Source organism: Corythoichthys intestinalis, chromosome 14, assembly GCF_030265065.1.
Source record: "Corythoichthys intestinalis isolate RoL2023-P3 chromosome 14, ASM3026506v1, whole genome shotgun sequence".
Lineage (NCBI taxonomy): Eukaryota > Metazoa > Chordata > Actinopteri > Syngnathiformes > Syngnathidae > Corythoichthys > Corythoichthys intestinalis.
The window spans coordinates 14553734-14572599 of record NC_080408.1 but is presented as its reverse complement, the minus strand read 5'-3'; the positions used below and the strand labels follow the sequence as shown (position 1 = coordinate 14572599).

Below are 18866 nucleotides of genomic sequence, written 5' to 3'. Positions count from 1 at the left end.
AAATTTAAAAAAAATTAAATTGTTTGGAGTGTTTGAAAATTCAGAATTTTTGGAATGAAGTTACAAAATGTTTATCATATTTTTTTAAAGTGAATTTACCTACTTTGACCAAACTCTGTGTTTTGACAATATACCCAACAGATTGTGCAATAACCAAAAAATAAAAATAAAAAACTACACTTTGCCAGTGGTACGGGAAGTGGGGTGCGGAAGGTGCTGCAGCACCCCCTGGTGGTGCACATCTTTCATGGCACGCCAGACCCACTTCGAATGTTTGGTTCCAAAAAGCTCCAAGGTTCCACGGTCCCAGGCTTCAACTGGGACCGTGTGCTTTGGTCAGATGAGACCAAGCTTGAGTTTTTTGGAACCAAACACTCTAAGTGGGTCTGGCGTGCCACGAAACATGCGCATGCTGAAAAGCACCTCATACCCACTGTGAAGTATGGGGGTTGGTCAGTGATGCTGTGGGGCTGTTTCGCTTCCAAAGGCCCTGGGAACCTTGTTAGGGTGCATGGCATCATGAATGCTTTGAAATACCAGGACATTTTAAATCAAAATCTGTTGCCCTCTGCCCGAAAGCTGAAGATGGGTCGTCACTGGGTTTTTCAGCAAGACAATGACCCTAAACATATGGCCAAATCTACACAGAAATGGTTCACCAGACACAAAATCAAGCTCCTCCCATGGCCATATTAGTCCCCAGACCTTGTTTTGTTGGCAAAAGGGGGTTGTACAAAGTATTAACACCAGGGGTGCTAATAAATGTGACACACATTATTTGATGTCAAATCATTATTTCTTTATGTGGGATTTTTTCCCCACTGAATAAATGCACTTGTATTGAAGGTTGGATTTTTCTCCTTTTTTCCATTAAGGTCCCATATTACTTGAAAAAATATATATATTAGAAGCTAAAAAACACATCTTAACCAGGGGTGCCAATAATTATGGAGGGCACTGTACATTTCAAAAACCAGAAGCCATTCATTTATGAATGTAATTGCACTTTAGTTTACATATTTAAATGTTCAGATATTAAGATTTGAATGTGGCAAAATAAAATTCTTTTTCTCTCAAATATATTGTTATAATCATTTGTTTCAGATGCACTGTAATTATTTTCTGTTTAAAAAATATTTTGGTGTTCAAAAAGTCTTTTTTCAAACTTGAGTCTTGAAAAAGTGGGGGTCATCTTATAATCAGGGCCGTCTTATACCAATACGGTAATACATTCACAACCTGACACCTTGCTTGCTACCAGGCCACGTTGAATAAGGCGTTATTGGAATGGAAAAGTTCATTGTTGACAGAAGAGGCGTTAACATGGCGCAAAAAAGATTTAGCAATTCTTTTTTTTTTTCACAAAAACAGCTATTTTTCCTCAAATTCAATTCGAAAATTAATATGATTATAATGATAGTTCTATCACAGTGCTCAGCAAGGAATAATTTGCTGCAGATTTAGACTGTGTAGTCCAGAAAGGAAATGTACCAGTGGTGTCTTAAATAGGTAAGACATGTTTGCATTGTTGCCATAATATTTGCTGCTTCTGTTGAGCTACCACCGTGAAGAGTGTTGTTGGATATGTGTAGTTTATTTTAGTGTTGTGAAAAACCGAGGCTTTTTGGACCTTTTAGTTATCAAATGTGTGCGTGTCATCGCACCGTCTAGCTGCGGGGATTAGCATTTTAATACACAGGTGCTTTTAATTTCCAATACAAAAACTCCAACACAGGTGAAATAGAACGCTGTCTTTATAGTAGCCTAGTAGTAGTAAATAAACTTTCCGACATGCATATGTACCACCATTGTGCATGCCTTGTATGGAGAAAACGTGCAAGCGTGACAAATTTGGACCGGAACAGCTATTTTGGGCTGGGAAAAACTAAAACAGATCCTGGTGTGATTGACTTTCAGTGCCCCTAGACTTTGGATTACTACATGCACGAAGAGTGATCGCTTTGAACTGGGAGAACATGGAACCTCCTTCATTACAACAGTGGATGAAGGAACTTTCCGAAGCAATAGGACTGGAAAGACTGCCTTACATCGCCAAAGGAAAATAAAAAGAATTTGTGAAATTATGAGAACCATATATGTACATTGTATCAACATTCTAAACTAAAGGAATCTGGGAATGTTATTATGTTTTCTATATACAGAAGTCTTTTTCTTTTTTTCTTTTCAAACTGTGTGAATGTGTGTGTGAGTTGGGTTGTGAAATATGACTTCATTGTAGTCATTATGTTTTGAATTTTGTTTTTTTTTGGGGGGGGCACAATAAAAATATTGGGCAAGGGGACAAATAAAACTGGAATGTCTTGCTTAAAGATCAGTTTCAGTAATAATTCTTTTATTGTGAAATATTATATTGAATATGACTGAAATTATTTATTTTAAACATTGAATTTTAAAATTAAACAGGTATTTGTATTATCTGTATGTTTTATTATTATTGGCAGTAGCACTAAAAGTATTCATTACATCGGCATAAATAATATAATTTTCTTTTTTAATCATTTACAGGTGAGCTGGTGTCAGTGATGTCACAACAAGGCATTGCCCCAGATGTCCAATTAGATTGCTCAAAGGTCATGTGATGTGATCTGGCTTAATCCCCATTGGTGTCCAATTAGATTGCTTAGCGGGGAATGGTAGGTACCTTGGGACTGCTCTGTGTTCAAATTTTTGTTGTTGTTGTAGATCGGAATATTACATCAGACAAGACACATGGTTTTTTTGCAATCCAAATAAGGACGTGAAAATGGTTGGTTGAATAAGATGGATGTGTTTTCCGACTCCAAGTGAACTTGCAGGCCTTTTTGTTGTTATTCCTCAGGCACTTTGGTCGTCATGGAAATATCTCTCTATATCTTGTCCCTCATGATCGATGGCAACATGAAAAGGCCTTTGGCGGTCGAGACAAACATCCATTAAGGAGCCTGAGGAGTTGGAAAGCCAAAAGCAGACCCACAGGTTAGATAATGGCAAGAGACGCCTCAATGGACCCTTCACTGGAGTCTTAAGACCATGCAAAGGTCATTAAGGGGCATATTTGGGGTCACATATGGTGATGGCTACCGTTATACATGTCGAAAATACTAGCATTAGCAGGTGTTCTGAATCTGTTCCTACTATCTGTGACGTTCACAAAGGAAAATGAGGAAGAAACTGTATTTTTTTTCCCCAAATTTGATGAAATTTGAAAACAAATGACGGTAAAATATCACATAAATGAGGGGAAAAATGATATAAAACAGTAAAAATATCTATACATGAATAAAGTAAAAACAATAGTAGAAAAACAAACCTCAATGGTAAAGAAATAATTCCACCACACTCTTGGAGAGCCATTTTGAAACTTTCCCCAATTCTCGAGCTACATAAAATTATCTTATTTTGGCTTTTTCCCCATAACTAAAATCAAAATAAAATTAGACAAAGAAAAGTAAATAAATGGAAATAACATCATGGTAATAAATCCATACTAAATAAAATAAAATGATAGCCTCATTCCATAAAATATTTTTTTAATTATATGAACAAAAACAAAACAAAGGAAATCACTTTTAATCAAACGCAATACCAACAACTCATAAAGTTAACGAAAAATACATTTCTGATAGGAATAGTGCTCCCAATAACTAGTTCAGTTCACAGTTTGACCACGAGAGGGAAACATTTTTAAAACTTGGCGTTTGACGTTTGGGTGTTGTTTAATTTAAAAATTAACTAGTGTGATAAATTACAGAGGTTTTTCACTTTAGCTATTTCCCAATTTCATCTAACAAACATGGAAAATGACCAAAAATAATGAGGATCACAACAAAGGATTTTAAAAATGTTTGTCTTTTTAAGCCACAATTATTAGCAACAGGGAATAATTCACCTGAAAGAAATTTTTAAGTGTGATCTGGCAGGAAATAATTGGAATTTTGATGAAAATTGTCCCACTGTTTATACCCCCCACCCCCAAGAAGACAAAGTAAAGTAAAAGTAGTAAAGTGCTGAGTAGACAAAAAAAAGTATTTTAGGCATCTGCTGGCTGTGATTTCTCACTTTAGTCAAAACAGAACTAAAACAAACAAACCCCTCCAAAAATGACATTTCACAAGAGGGCATTGCGCAAACACAAAAGGCCTCATAAGCTTCCAGAAAGGATGATACTTAACATTTCCCCTCAGGCGGGACCACAACAAGCCGCCGCTTGTGTCGAGCGCTTGTCTTATCTTCTGTCAGAACGGAAAACCTGTCCAAAGTTTCTGTATCTTTTCTTCTTCCATCCATCAGCGAGCTGCTAATGTATTCAGGGTTACACCGCAAAGCAAATAATACACCCTTTTATAAACAGCACAATTAAAACAGCTGTCAAATTGCAATGCATTCTCTAATAATGTTCTGTAATTTGTGCGATAGCATGTTATCTAATTAGAGACTGAACCAAAGAAAAACAACAATGACCAAATAAATAGAAAAATAAACAATGAAGCTAGACCGACTGACTCCTCCTTAAAGTCCCACTTTAATCATTTTTCAAACTAATTTAAAAAATAATTATTTTGAAACGCTATTCAAAGCAATTCAAATGACTCACAGGTCTATAACTATTGAAATAGTGTGTTAAAATAAAAACAATTGTTTGCACTTCGCCTTGGCATAGTTGTTACAGTGGGGCAAATAAGTATTTAGTCAGCCACCAATTGTGCGAGTTCTCCTACTTGAAATGATTAGAGAGGCCTGTAATTCTCAACATGGGTAAACCTCAACCATGAGACACAGAATGTGGGGAAAAAATTAAAATCACATTGTTTGATTTTTAAACAATTTATTTCCAAATTAGAGTGGGAAAAAGTATTTGGTCACCGACAAACAAGAAAGATTTCTGGCTGTCAAATAGGTCTAACTTCTGATAACGAGGTCTAACGAGGCTCCACTCGTTACCTGTATTAATGGCACCTGTTTTAACTTATTATCGGTATAAAAGATGCCTGTCCACAGCCTCAGTCAGTCACACTTCAAACTCCACTATGGCCAAGACCAAAGAGCTGTCGAAGGACACCAGAGACAAAATTATAGACCTGCAGCAGGCTGGGAAGACTGAATCTGCAATAGGTAAAACGCTTGGTGTAAAGAAATCAACTGTGGGAGCAATTGTTAGAAAATGGAAGACATACAAGACCACTGATAATTTCCCTTGATCTGGGGCTCCATGCAAGATCTCACCCCGTGGTGTCAAAATGATAACAAAAAATCCCAGAACCACACGGGGGACCTAGTGAATGACCTACAGAGAGCTGGGACCACAGTAACAAAGGCTACTATCAGTAACACAATGCGCCGCCAGGGACTCAAATCCTGCACTGCCAGACGTGTCCCCCTGCTGAAGCCAGTACATGTCCAGGCCCGTCTGTGGTTCGCTAGAGAGCATTTGGATGATCCAGAAGAGGACTGGGAGAATGTGTTATGGTCAGATGAAACCAAAATAGAACTTTTTGGTACAAACACAGGTTCTCTTGTTTGGAGGAGAAAGAATACTGAATTGCATCCGAAGAACACCATACCCACTGTGAAGCATGGGGGTGGAAACATCATGCTTTGGGGCTGTTTTTCTGCAAAGGGACCAGGACGACTGATCTGTGTAAAGGAAAGAATGAATGGGGCCATGCATCGAGAGATTTTGAGTGAAAATCTCCTTCCATCAGCAAGGGCATTGAAGATGAGACGTGGCTGGGTCTTTCAGCATGACAATGATCCCAAACACACAGCCAGGGCAAAAAAGGAGGGGCTTCATAAGAAGCATTTCAAGGTCCTGGACTGGCCTAACCAGTTTCCAGATCTCAACCCCTTAGAAAATCTTTGGAGGGAGCTGAGAGTCTGTGTTGCCCAACGACAGCCCCAAAACATCACTGCTTTAGAGGAGATCTGCATGGAGGAATGGGCCAAAATACCAGCAACCGTGTGTGAAAAGCTTATGAAGAGTTACAGAAAACGTTTGGCCTCCGTTATTGCCAACAAAGTATTGAGATGAACTTTTGGTATTGACCAAATACTTATTTTCCACCATGATTTGCAAATAAATTCTTTAAAAATCAACCAATGTGATTTTCTGTTTTTTTTCCCCACATTCTGTCTCTCATGGTTGAGGTTTACCCATGTTGACAATTACAGGCCTCTGTAATATTTTCAACTGGGAGAACATGCACAATTAGTGGTTGACTAAATACATATTAGTCTAGAATAATTAATGACTGATGGCGTCACATTGAGAATGAATTCCATACCAAGACTAGAAGAGCAATCTGAGAAAGCAGCCAAATTCAATTTGACCTCATTACCTCAAAATTTAACCACCTCTAATGTTTCATATTACAAACAACCTGCAAGTTTAATAACAATGCTTTTATTCATTCATGAATTATCTTGAACTTCAACATATAGACAATCAGACAGACAAGTTTATTTATATAGCACAATTCAACACAAGGCAATTCAAAGTGCTTTACATAACACGAAGATCATAAAAAATCACATTACAATCAATAGAACGTAAAAGCAAAGACAATCGAAATAGGAAATAAAATTATACATAAAAATCACATTTAATCACAAATAGAATAAAAATAAAAAAATAAATACTACTACTAATTCTAATAATTGAATTCACTAATGGAGATAAGCACAAGAGGAATAGAAAGCAAACAGATTGAAATATATAGACTGTTATGACTGTCTGAATGACTGAATAAAATCACCTCCGCCTTCCATGGCTTCAGCTACTGGCAGAGGTAATAGACAAGAAATACAGCTGCCAGTGAGTTTTGGGCTGAAAACGATAGTCGAGACACGTCGATTTAACCATTTCGATTTTATGAAGTGGAAAGTGGGACAGAAGAGGAACCAAGTTTCCAAGAAGATGTTTCTGGAGACATTTTACAAATAGACCCTCAGCCCCGCCGCCCCACCTCTTCCTTGATCATACGCAGAGTTTAGGGGGAGGGTGGGAGTTGAAGGGGGCTTGTGGCCGAAAAGTGTCATTGCATGTAATTAACTTTCCTATAAACGATTTTAAAATTAAGAGTTTTCCGGTAAAATATTGTCTATAAAAGTTGTAAAGCGATAACACAAACAACAAAATGAATGAAATTAACAAAAAAAATATTTTTTTTATAATAGGTCAAAATTATTTTTCGAGCAGATCATGTGACTAGCACCTTAGAAAATCATTTACTTTGCTTAGCCAAAACCACCACTGCCATTAAAGAGGCAAGGTGGATATACGTAATTTTTTCAAACCTTAGCTTTCAAAAGCGACAACAACTACTGAGCAAGAACCAAGGTTTGAAAATGTGGACCATGAAACACCAGTTAGCACCGCCAAAATGGTGAGCGGAGTTTCAATTTGCCCCACTAAAGATGCTAATTGCACAACCGAGCCACCACCGGTGTCTTGCCAATGTAGTTATCCCCGTCAAAAATTGTATTCCCTGGGTGCGGGAGCGCACACACACACATTATTTATGAATTATGTCGACTTAAACAATTAATTGAAGGAAGAAAAGAACCACACTTATATATTTTGGACATCGACGTTTATTAAACTGGAGAAACTCCATACAGGACTTGAATTTACTGTAATAACAGTTATAGGTCATCCTATGAGTAAAACAGTAAAACATTGCCTTTTTACATTCATTACTTTTTTTACATTATACGGCAGATTTTTTTTTTTTTTTTTTTTGATGGATGGGCCATGTTTTAACACCTCTTAGTTAACTAAATCCCCAAACCACGGAGCTCAAGCATATCAGTGCAGCGCAGTGGCTCCGCCCGGGGGATACAATTTTTGACGTGGGTAACTACATTGGCACGGCACCGGCGGGCGTACCATATTCAATGGATGACAATCTTGGTGAAAAATATAGCTATCCTAAACAGCCTGATTTAGAATTCCCCTCAAGAATGATGGGAAACAAAAAAAAACGCAAATTTTCAACTTATTATTATTAATATTTTTGTAAGTTAATTTTATTGCTGATAATGAGTTCAGGGGTCATCAACATGTTGTGCCCCCCCGCTGCTCCAAAAGTCAAACTCCGCCTATATCCTTGATCTCAGTTTATGCAGAAAATATTTCCCAAGATATACATACACAGTATTTTTTTTAAATATTTTGTCACCGACATTCACAAAATTTTAAAATCACAGTACCCGAAAGGCACAAAGAATCAGGTGCCGGGAAGCGAAAATGGAAAAAAGTACATGACGAGGCCCTTCCCTCATTTTCAGGTAAGTCTGTCTGCTGGTGCAGCTGCTCGTTTGTTGTTAGTAAAAATGCGATGCAACAAGCTAACGTGTCATTGCCCCAGGTTAATTAGTTTTACTGTAAGCTTCCTGTCACTCAGAACATTTTTCAAATATGACTGCAGTTTCTGTAAACCTCTATCCTATTACAGTTTAAAGGGGATTTGATGCATCTGAGATTTCTCTTTTTAGAGCATGCAAAATCAGATCAGGGCAAAAAATATCAAATAGAACAGTGAGAATAAAAAAGATGAAGGCCACTGTTGCTTGCCTATTTGTTTCCCCCCAAATTCCCATTAGTAGTTGTACAACTGCTTTTCTTTTCATAAATATGCCGTCCTTCATTTTTTTGCACCTATGGCATACTGTAAATTCTTTCCATTATACCGGGGGTCAGCAACCTGCGGCTCTAGAGCCACATGCTTTTTCAAAAACATTTGAAAATGGAAAAAAGATGGGGAGGAAAATATTTTTTTTTGTTTTGTTATGGTTTCTGTAAGAGGACAAACATGTTTCTAATTCATTAATATTGTAATGAAGTTAAACTTGAGGCAGCATCGTACGACAGAGTAGTAACGTGGTGCGTCATTCTCTGTACACTGCAAATTTAGAACATCTTAATCAGATTATTTATCTTAAATCTAGTCAAATAGTTTTTCTCCGTTTTCAATAAATTCTTTAAAAATCAAACAATGTGATTTTGTTTTTTGTTTTGTTTCCACATTCTGTCTCTCATGGTTGAGGTTTACCCATGTTGACAGTTACAAGCCTCTCTAATAATTTCAAGTGGGAGAAATTGCACAATTAGTTGTTGACTAAATACTTATTTACCCCACTGTACTTTAAGTAAATATTACTATTTATTCATATTAAGCCCATCTAAAAGTTCGCAATTTTTCACCTAAATTCAAGAAAAATTTGCTTACAAATAATGTTTTGAACAATATCTATTCTTGAATTAAGAACATTTCTGACAAGCTTTTTTAAGATTAAATACACTAGTTTATTGCTTAATGTAAATTTGTTAATCTTATTTTCAGCTAGCTATTTTGCTTAATTAAATAAATCTAATTGAGAAAAATTTACTTGAAGCACTGGCAGATAATTTCACTCATTTGTAGTACATTTACATCAAAAACAAGGGGGTTTCCCCCAACCTTGTTTTTTGCAGTGTATAGGATGCACTACAGAGAAAATAAACATTTAATCATGAAGGCTCAATGTGTATTTGTAGCCAACTTAGTCATTTTGATAGTAGGCTAATATAGATACATACAGCATGTGTTGTTTTTTAAGTGGGTATGCTGCAATTTAACTTCAAAATGTTAATTGACTATTCAAAACAAAATTACAGAGGAGGCTTTTTGCAACTGAGTGATTACTAGGGCTGTCAATATTATCGCGTTAACGGGCGGTAATTAATTTTTTAATGAATCCCGTCAAAATATTTGACGCAATTAACGCAAATGCCCCGCTCAAACAGATTAAAATGACAGCAAAGTGTCATTTCCATTTGTTACTTGTGGTTTTTGGTATTTTGTCGCCCTCTGCTTGCGCTTGGGTGCGACTGATTTTATGGGTTTCAGCACCATAATTATTATTGAGATCAACAATGGTGAGCTACTAGTTTATTTTTTGATTGAAAATTTTACAAACTTTATTAAAACGAAAACATTAAGAGGGGTTTTAGTATAAAAGTTTCTATAACTTGTACTAACATTTATCTTTTAAGAACTACAAGTCTTTCTATCCATGGATCGCTTTAACAGAATGTTAATAATGTTAATGCCATCTTGTTGATTTATTGTTATAATAAACAAATACAGTACTTATGTACAGTATGTTGAATGTACATATATATCCGTCTTGTCTTATGTTTCCATTCCAACAATAATTTACAGAAAAATATGGCACATTTTAGAGATGGTTTGAATTGCGATTAATTACTTTTTAAGCTGTGATTAACTCAATTAAAAATTTTAATCGTTTGACAGCCCGAGTGATTACTAATAAAAACATTAAGTGATAAGAAAATTGTTTATAGTGACTGACTTGGGGGCACCACTGGATTTTTAGGAACTAAAGGGATAGCAGCAGCTCTTCTTGGACCAAATGAAATGTTACATGGCGCTGTTGTCGCTTTGAGTGAGTTATATTTCATACTACTGCTACTTTGCCCCCAAATCAAAATGTATATAGCAATGATTACAATTAATGTGGTTTTAATGGTTTTGCATTTCCTTTTGGCTGATGTTCATTTTCTTTCTTTTAAGTCTCCGCGCACATGATGCGCCAAAGTACACCTGCACTGATGGGCAGCTGCGCCTACAGGGTAGATGCGTTCTTTGGGGATGCATGCCTCGCCAAAACCAACAAGACACTAAAACAACTTTATGTTGACAGGAATGAATGATAACTCTGGCTGGGGTCCAAGCCCCGTCGGCAACGGACCATAAAATCCCAACAAAGCGTCCTCGCCATGAATCTTTCTGTGATTATTGATGACAATGCAATCAAAGCAGTGGAGATTGTTATCGTTTACTTCTCATTTGATGAGGTTGCAGGTGCCATTTTCAATCATCCTGATATCCTGAAAATAAAGTTTCCATTAATAAACTCATACAGTAGCTAATCCTTGTAAAATTCCAATAAAAGATGCTGTCTTAAAAAAAAAAAAAAAAGCTAAGAAAAGAAACATGCAAATACTGATTTTCAAATAATTGAATTTGAATACAAATATATATCAATAACAATTTCGGGGTGTTTTGAGTTATGAGTGTGGTGATTGGAAAAAAATCATTTAAAAGCACCCAAAAATCCTTGTAAGTACATCTTGCTATATCAATCACAATAAACAATGGTTTAATTACACAGTGTATAATTTGGATTTAGTTTCTTTTGATGTGACCTTTAATGATCTTCCATGCTATAACACTTTAACTTATTGACACCATTTTCATCTGTTTTGGTCTATTAGGAGATTATTTCAGGTTACCTAGAGGATGGCGTCGCACGTCTTGATGGAGCGGAACAACGCACTCGAGAAGGCGACAGTGCCAAGTAATGCTTCATTGGGTTTAAGTGCTGTGCTCAAGTCCTGGCTGAAGTGTAAACAAGCAGCGCTGCGATCATATGTCCACTCAGAAGCATTCGATGTCTTGCTATGGTATGCTTTTTTTGTGTGTGTGTATTGTGTGTTTTGCTGTTTGTCAACGTTTTCTGTTTTTAATTCTAAAATGTCTTTTTTCATTTATCCTTTGATTTCGTTTTGATTTTACTCATACGTTTTTTTGCTTTTACTATTTTATTTCAATCACAAAAGGAAAAAAACATAGCAATCTATCATTGCTTTGTTTAAAGCTAATAAATTAATGTTAATATACAGTGGGGAGAACAAGTATTTCATACACTGCCGATTTTGCTGGTTTTCCCACTTGCAAAGCTTGTAGAGGTCTGTAATTTGTATCATAAGTTCTCTTCAATTGTGAGGGACGGAATCTAATACAAAAAAACAGAAAATCACATTGTATGATTTTTAAATAATAAATTTGCATTTAATTGCATGAATTAAGTATTTGATACATCACAAAAATCGAACTTAATATTTGGTACTTGGTATTTGGTTGTTTGCTATTACAGATACAAAACGTTTCCTGTAGTCCTTGACAAGGTTTGCACACACTGCAGCAGGGATTTTGGCCCACTCCTCCATGCAGATCTTCTCCAGAGCCTTCAGGTTTCGGGGCTGTTGCCGGGCAACACGGACTTTCAGTTCCCTCCATAGATTTTCTATCGGGTTCAGATCTGTTGACTGGCTAGGCCACTCCAGGACCTTAAGATGCTTCTTACGGAGCCACTCTTTAGTTGCCTTGGCTGTGTGCTTTGGGTCTTTGTCATGCTGGAAGACCCAGCCACGACCCATCTTCAGGGCTCTCACTGAAGGAAGGAGGTTGTCAGCCAAGATCTGGCGATACATAGCCCCATCCATCCTCCCCTCAATACGGTGCAGTCGTCCTGTACCCTTGGCAGAGAAGCAGCCCCAAAAAATGATGTTTCCTCCTCCATGTTTCACGGTTGGGATGGTGTTCTTGGGGTTGTACTCATCCTTCTTTTTCCTCAAAATACGACGAGCCGAGTCTAGACCAAAAAGTTCAATTTTGGTCTCATCCAACCACATGACCTTCTCCCATTGCTCTTCTGGATCATCCAGATGGTCAGTGGCAAACTTCAGACGTGTCTGGACATGCACTGGCTTCACCAGCGGGACCTTGCGTGCGCTGTAGGATTTTAATCCATGACGGCGTAATGTGTTTCTATGGTTTTCTTCGAGACTGTGGTTCCAGCTCTTTTCAGGTCATTGACCAGGTCCTGCCGTGTAGTTCTGGGCTGATCCCTCACCTTCCTCATGATCAGTGATGCCCTACGAGATGAGATCTTGCATGGAGCCCCAGAACGAGGCAGATTGACCGTCAACTTGAACTTCTTCCATTTTCTAATAATCGCTCCAACAGTTGTTACCTTCTCACCAAGCTGCTTGCTTATTTTCCTGTAGCCCATCCCAGCCTTGTGCAGGTCTATTATTTTATCCCTGATGTCCTTACACAGCTCTTTGGTCTTGGCCATTGTGGAGATGTTGGAGTTTGTTTGTTTGAGCATGTGAACAGGTGTCTTTTATACAGGTAACAAGTTCAAACAGGTGCAGTTACTTCCGGTAATGAGTGGAGAACAGGAGGGTTCTTAAAAAAGAACTAAGAGCCGAAATATTTACTAGTTGGTAATGTATCAAATACTTATTTCATGCAGTTAAATACAAATTTATTATTTAAAAATTATACAATGTGATTTTCTGGATTTTTGTATTAGATTCCATCCCTCACAGTTGAAGAGAACTTATGATACAAATTACAGACCTCTACATTGCTTGCAAGTGGGAAAACCAGCAAAACCGGCAGTGTATCAAATACTTGTTCTCCCCACTGTATGTACAGTGGTATGAAAAAGTATTTGAACCTTTTGGAATTTCTCAAATTTCTGCATAAAATCACCATCAAATGTGATCTGAGCTTTGTCAAAATCCCACAGATGAAAAAACAGTGTCTGCTTTAACTAAAACCACCCAAACATTTATACGTTTTCATATTTTAATGAGAATAGTATGCAAATAATGACAGAAGGGGGAAAAATAAGTAAGTGAACCATCACCTTTATTATTTTGTGCCCCCCCCCCCCCCCCCCTTTGGCAGCAATAACTTCAACCAGACGCTTCCTGTAGCTGCAGATCAGTCTGGCACATCGATCAGGACTTATCTTGGACCATTCTTCTCTACAAAACTGCTGTAGTTCAGTCAGATTCCTGGGATGTCTGGCACGAATCGTGGTTTTTAGGTCATGCCACAGCATCTCAATAGGTTTCAAGTCTGAACTTTGACTTGGCCACTCCAGAACATGTATTTTGTTCTTCTGAAACCATTCTGAAGTGGATATACAGTTGTGGTCAAAAGTTTACATACACTTGTGAACATAACGTCATGGCTCTCTTGAGTTTCCAGTTATTTCTACAACTCTGATTTTTCTCTGATAGAGTGATTGGAACAGATGCTTCTTTGTCACAAAAAACATTCATGAAGTTTGCTTCTTTTATGACTTTATTATGGGTGAACAGAAAAAAGTGATCAAATCTGCTGGGTCAAAAATATACATACAGCAGCGCTAATATTTGGTAACATGTCCCTTGGCCATTTTCACGTCAATTAGGCGCTTTTGGTAGCCGTCCACAAGCTTCTGGCAAGCTTCTGGTTGAATCTTTGACCACTCCTCTTGACAGAATTGGTGCAGTTCAGTTAAATTTGATGGCTTTCTGACATGGACTTGTTTCTTCAGCATTGTCCACAAGTTCTCAATGGGGTTTAAGTCAGGACTTTGGGACTAGCCTGATTTAGCCATTCCATTACCACTTTTGATGTGTGTTTGGGGTCATTGTCCTGTTGGAACACCCAACTGCGCCCAAGACCCAATCTTCGGGCTGATGACGTTAGGTTATCTTAAAGAATTTGAAGGTAATCCTCCTTCTTCATTATCCCATTTACTCTCTGCATAGCACCAGTTCCATTGGCAGTAAAACAGCCCCACAGCATAATACTACCACCACCTTGCTTGACGGTAGGCATGGTGTACTTGGGGTTAAAGGCCTTACCTTTCCTCCTCCAAACATATTGCTGGGCATTGTGGCCAAACAGCTCAATTTTTGTTTCGCCTGACCACAGAACTTTCCTCCAGAAAGGTCTTATCTTTGTCCATGTGATCAGCAGCAAACTTCAGTCGAGCCTTAAGGTGCCACTTTTGGAGCAAGGGCTTCCTTCTTGCACGGCAGCCTCTCAGTCCATGGAGATGCAAAACACGCTTGACTGCGGACACTGACACCTGTGTTCCAGCAGCTTCTAATTCTTGGCAGATCTGCTTTTTGGTGATTCTCGGTTGAATCTTCACCCTCCTGACCAATTTTCTCTCAGCAGCAGGTGATAGCTTGCGTTTTCTTCCTGATCGTGGCAGTGACATAACAGTGCCATGCACTTTATACTTACAAACATTGTTTGCACTGTTGCTCTTGGGACCTGCAGCTGCTTTGAAATGGCTCCAAGTGACTTTCCTGACTTGTTCAAGTCAATGATTCGCTTTTTCAGATCCATGTATATATATTTGTGACCCAGCAGATTTGATCACTTTTTCTGTTAACCCATAATAAAGTCATAAAAGAACCAAACTTCATGAATGTTTTTTGTGACAAAGAAGTATCTGTTCCAATCACTCTATCGGAGAAAAATCAGAGTTGCAGAAATAACTGGAAAATCAAGAGAGCCATGGTTATGGTGTTATATGACATTATGTTCTTCACAAGTGTATGTAAACTTTTGACCACAACTGTACTTCTGTCTTTTAGATCATTGTCTTGTTGCAGCATCCATCCTCTCTATCTTATACTGTCTGGCAGACAGCCTCAGGGTTTCCTGCAAAACATCCTGATAAACTTTTGAATTCATTCTTCCATTAATGATTGCAATTGTCTAGGCCCTGAGGTAGCAAAACAGCCCCAAATCATGCTTCACGGTGGGGATGAGGTGTTGATGTTGGTGAGCTGGCCCATTTTTCCTCAACACATGACGTTGTGTGTTACCCCAAACAATTCAACTTTGGTTTCATCAGTCCACAAAATATTTTGCAAAACTTCTGTGGAGTGTCCAAGTGCCTTTTTGCGAACATTAAACAAGCAATAATTTTTTTTTAGACAGCAGTGTCTTCCTCCGTGGGGTCCTCCCATGAACACTATTTTGGCCGTTGTTTTACATATAGTTGATGTTGAGATATTGGACCAAGCCAGTGATTTCTGTAAGTCTTCAGCAGACACTCTAGGGTTCTTTATTTTACCTCTCTGAGTTTTGTACGCTGAACTCTTGGCGTCATCTTTGGTGGACGGCCACACCTTGGGGGAGAAGCAACAATGCCAAACTCTCTCCATTTGTAGAAAACTTCTCTGACAGTCGATTAATTAACATCCAGACTTTTAGAGATGGCTTTGTATCGTTTCTCAGCCTTATTCAAATCAACAATCGTTGATTGCAGGTCTTCAGACAGCTCTTTTGACCGAGTCGTGATGCACATCAGACAATGTTTTTCATCAAGACATTTCTTCCCAGGTGTGTGTTTTATAGTGGGCAGGGCAGCTTTAAACCACATCTGACTTAAAATGTTTGGTAAAAATTGGGTTTCAATTGCTCTTTAAGTCTCCTTAGGCAGAGGGTTCACTTATTTTTCCCCCTTCTGTCATCGTTTGCATGCTATCCTAATTAAAATACGAAAACCTATAAATGTTTGGGTGGTTTTAGTTAAAGCACTGTATTTTCATCTGCGTGATTTTGACAAAGATCAGATCACATTGGATGATGGTTTTATGCAGAAATGTGAGAAACTCCAAAAGGTTTAGATACTTTTTCATACCACTGCACATATCCATGCATTTTTCATATAAAAATAAAGTGTATACATTATTGCCAATTATTAGTGCCAACAAAAAATTCCAATCATGACAATAACATCACATTTCAACAAAGTATATATAGTTTTTTTTTTTAATTACACATGACTTTGCAGTTATCAAATCAAATGAAAAATTCCCTTGTACAAAAACCCTATGCCAGTCAATCTTAAAAAATACACTGAACACAAAAATAACAAAACCAAACCTGTTCAAGCTTTCACATATGCAGATTTGTTACCCCCATGTTAAATATATTAAATACAGTATTTATACAATCAAACAAAAATCATGGAAAGAACTACGTCATATTCTAGCATGGCTGATGGCGGGAAGATTATGATTATTTTTTTATTTGGTGGGAGGTGTTCGGCAAGCACGGGAAATTAGCCTGTATTTCCAGTTGCTGGATTCGTCCTGAGTTGCAAGTGAAGTTACAGTAAAGTTAAGACTGACAGACAAAAGCACAAACGATGATAAACAGACACACTAATGGAGGTCTATTTCAGGGAAGCGCAAAACTCACAGGCTGCCATCAATCACGCTCTTGATTGTTGACACAGCGTTACTAGTTTCCGCGTCATTTTTTTTTTTCATCGTGCAAATTGCGTGGAAAAAAAATTAAAAAACAATTCAAAGCTCCTCCAAAGTCCTCCTATTTTCGACCAATTGACATAATTTATATATCAAAAATTCAAGGACAGCAAGAGGCATTAAAGTTGTATACAGAATATGCCAAAAACCCACGGTTCCCCCAAAATTTGCCAAAAACTGTCCCATTCATTACTAATGGGATACCACTGACAGCCATGTAAGTCCAAATTTCCCATTCACTTTCAATGGAAGGAAAACATAGGTCCTTGTAATTTTTGACCATTTACCATGACAGCCCATTGACTTTCAACTGGCGCCCAAATAATCGATGCCATTGACAGCCATGCACGTCCATGCCATTGACGGCTATGTACGTCCAATTTTCCCATTCATTTTCAATGGCAGAAAAACCTGTGTGGTTGTTATTTTTGACTAAAAACTTACCATTACAGCTCATTCACATTAAATTGGCACCCATGTAAGTCCATGTCATTGATAGCCGTGCAACAGGACGCGTCGCAGAAATGTCCTCAAATCAACAAGAATTGACCTGATATCAACAGGGCGTGTCCCGTAATCAACAGGAAGTGACCTGATAGATCGGTATCTACCACAGCAAAGACCCATCGTAATTTATCCAGAAATTGCAAGTTCTAGTGCTAATGATAATTTTAGATTTTTTAAATGATGATTCGACGTTTTTCATAAAAGTCTAATCAGCCAATAATTAACCACAAACATGTAAATAATGCTACATTGGGATCAACATTTTTGCGAAACGTTGTGTAATTTATTTTTCGTGGTTAAAAAAAAAAATCATAGCCTTATGCAAAGAATTCCACATGTAGTACCATATCCTTTTGAAATATATATTTTGTAGGGCTGTCAAAATTATCGCGTTAACGGGCGGTAATTAATTTTTTAAATTAATCACGTTAAAATATTTGACGCAATGAACGCACCTGCCCCGCTCAAACAGATTAAAATGACAATACAGTGCAATGCCAACTTGTTACTTGTGTTTTTTGGAGTTTTGTCGCTCTCTGCTGGCGCTTGGGTGCGACTGATTTTATGGGCTTAAGCACCCATGAGCATTGTGTAATTATTGACATCAACAATGGTGGGCTACTAGTTTATTTTTTGATTGAAAATTTTACAAATTTTATTAAAACGAAAACATTAAGAGGGGTTGTAATATAAAATTTCCATAACTTGTACTAACATTTATCTTTTAAGAACTACAAGTCTTTCTATCCTTGGATCGCTTTAACAGAATGTTAATAATGTTAATGCCATCTTGTTGATTTATTGTTATAATAAACAAATACAGTACTTACGTACCGTATGTTGAATGTATATATCCGTCTTGTGTCTTATCTTTCCATTCCAACAATAATTTACAGAAAAATATGGCATATTTTGTAGATGGTTTGAATTGCGATTAATTAATTTTTTAGCTGTAATTAACTCGATTAAAAATTTTCATCGTTTGACAGCCCTAATATTTTGTCATGTTTTTTCATCATGAGAAAATCAACACTCCAAACTTTCAATCAATCATTTCATATTATGTGACATGGCCAAAATAACAACCAACATTTCCTCAAATTTATCATCCCAATAATCAGTCAACACAATAAAGAGGGTTAATTCCGCCATTCTAACATGTCACCCATCGCTTGACTTGAAATTCCATCCAACACATGCTTTCTGATATCCACACGCTTCTTTCACATTCACATAAATCAATAATGTATTGTCAACACATAGCGGGTCACAAGGGGACATACTGTACCCATACTGTACTTCCGATCACAAGGCGTAACAAAAAATGTCTTTTGCGAAATAGAAAGCGAAATGAGTCGGGGTACAAAGGTGAGTCGCCAGAAATATGACACCTGGCTAGACGCCCCCTTTACACCTTATAAAAGGGCTCGCCCTT

The 18866-nt window shown here is 37.5% G+C and overlaps 1 long non-coding RNA gene across 1 annotated transcript; it reads left to right on the top strand.

Annotated features, from left to right (window-relative positions):
- The first annotated feature begins 2653 nt into the window (after positions 1-2653).
- LOC130929663 (uncharacterized) lies at positions 2654-11418 on the top strand. The gene is made up of 3 exons (XR_009066937.1): positions 2654-2767; positions 2840-2976; positions 11279-11418. It is a non-coding gene; the product is annotated as an uncharacterized LOC130929663 (long non-coding RNA).
- Positions 11419-18866: the final 7448 nt, after the last annotated feature.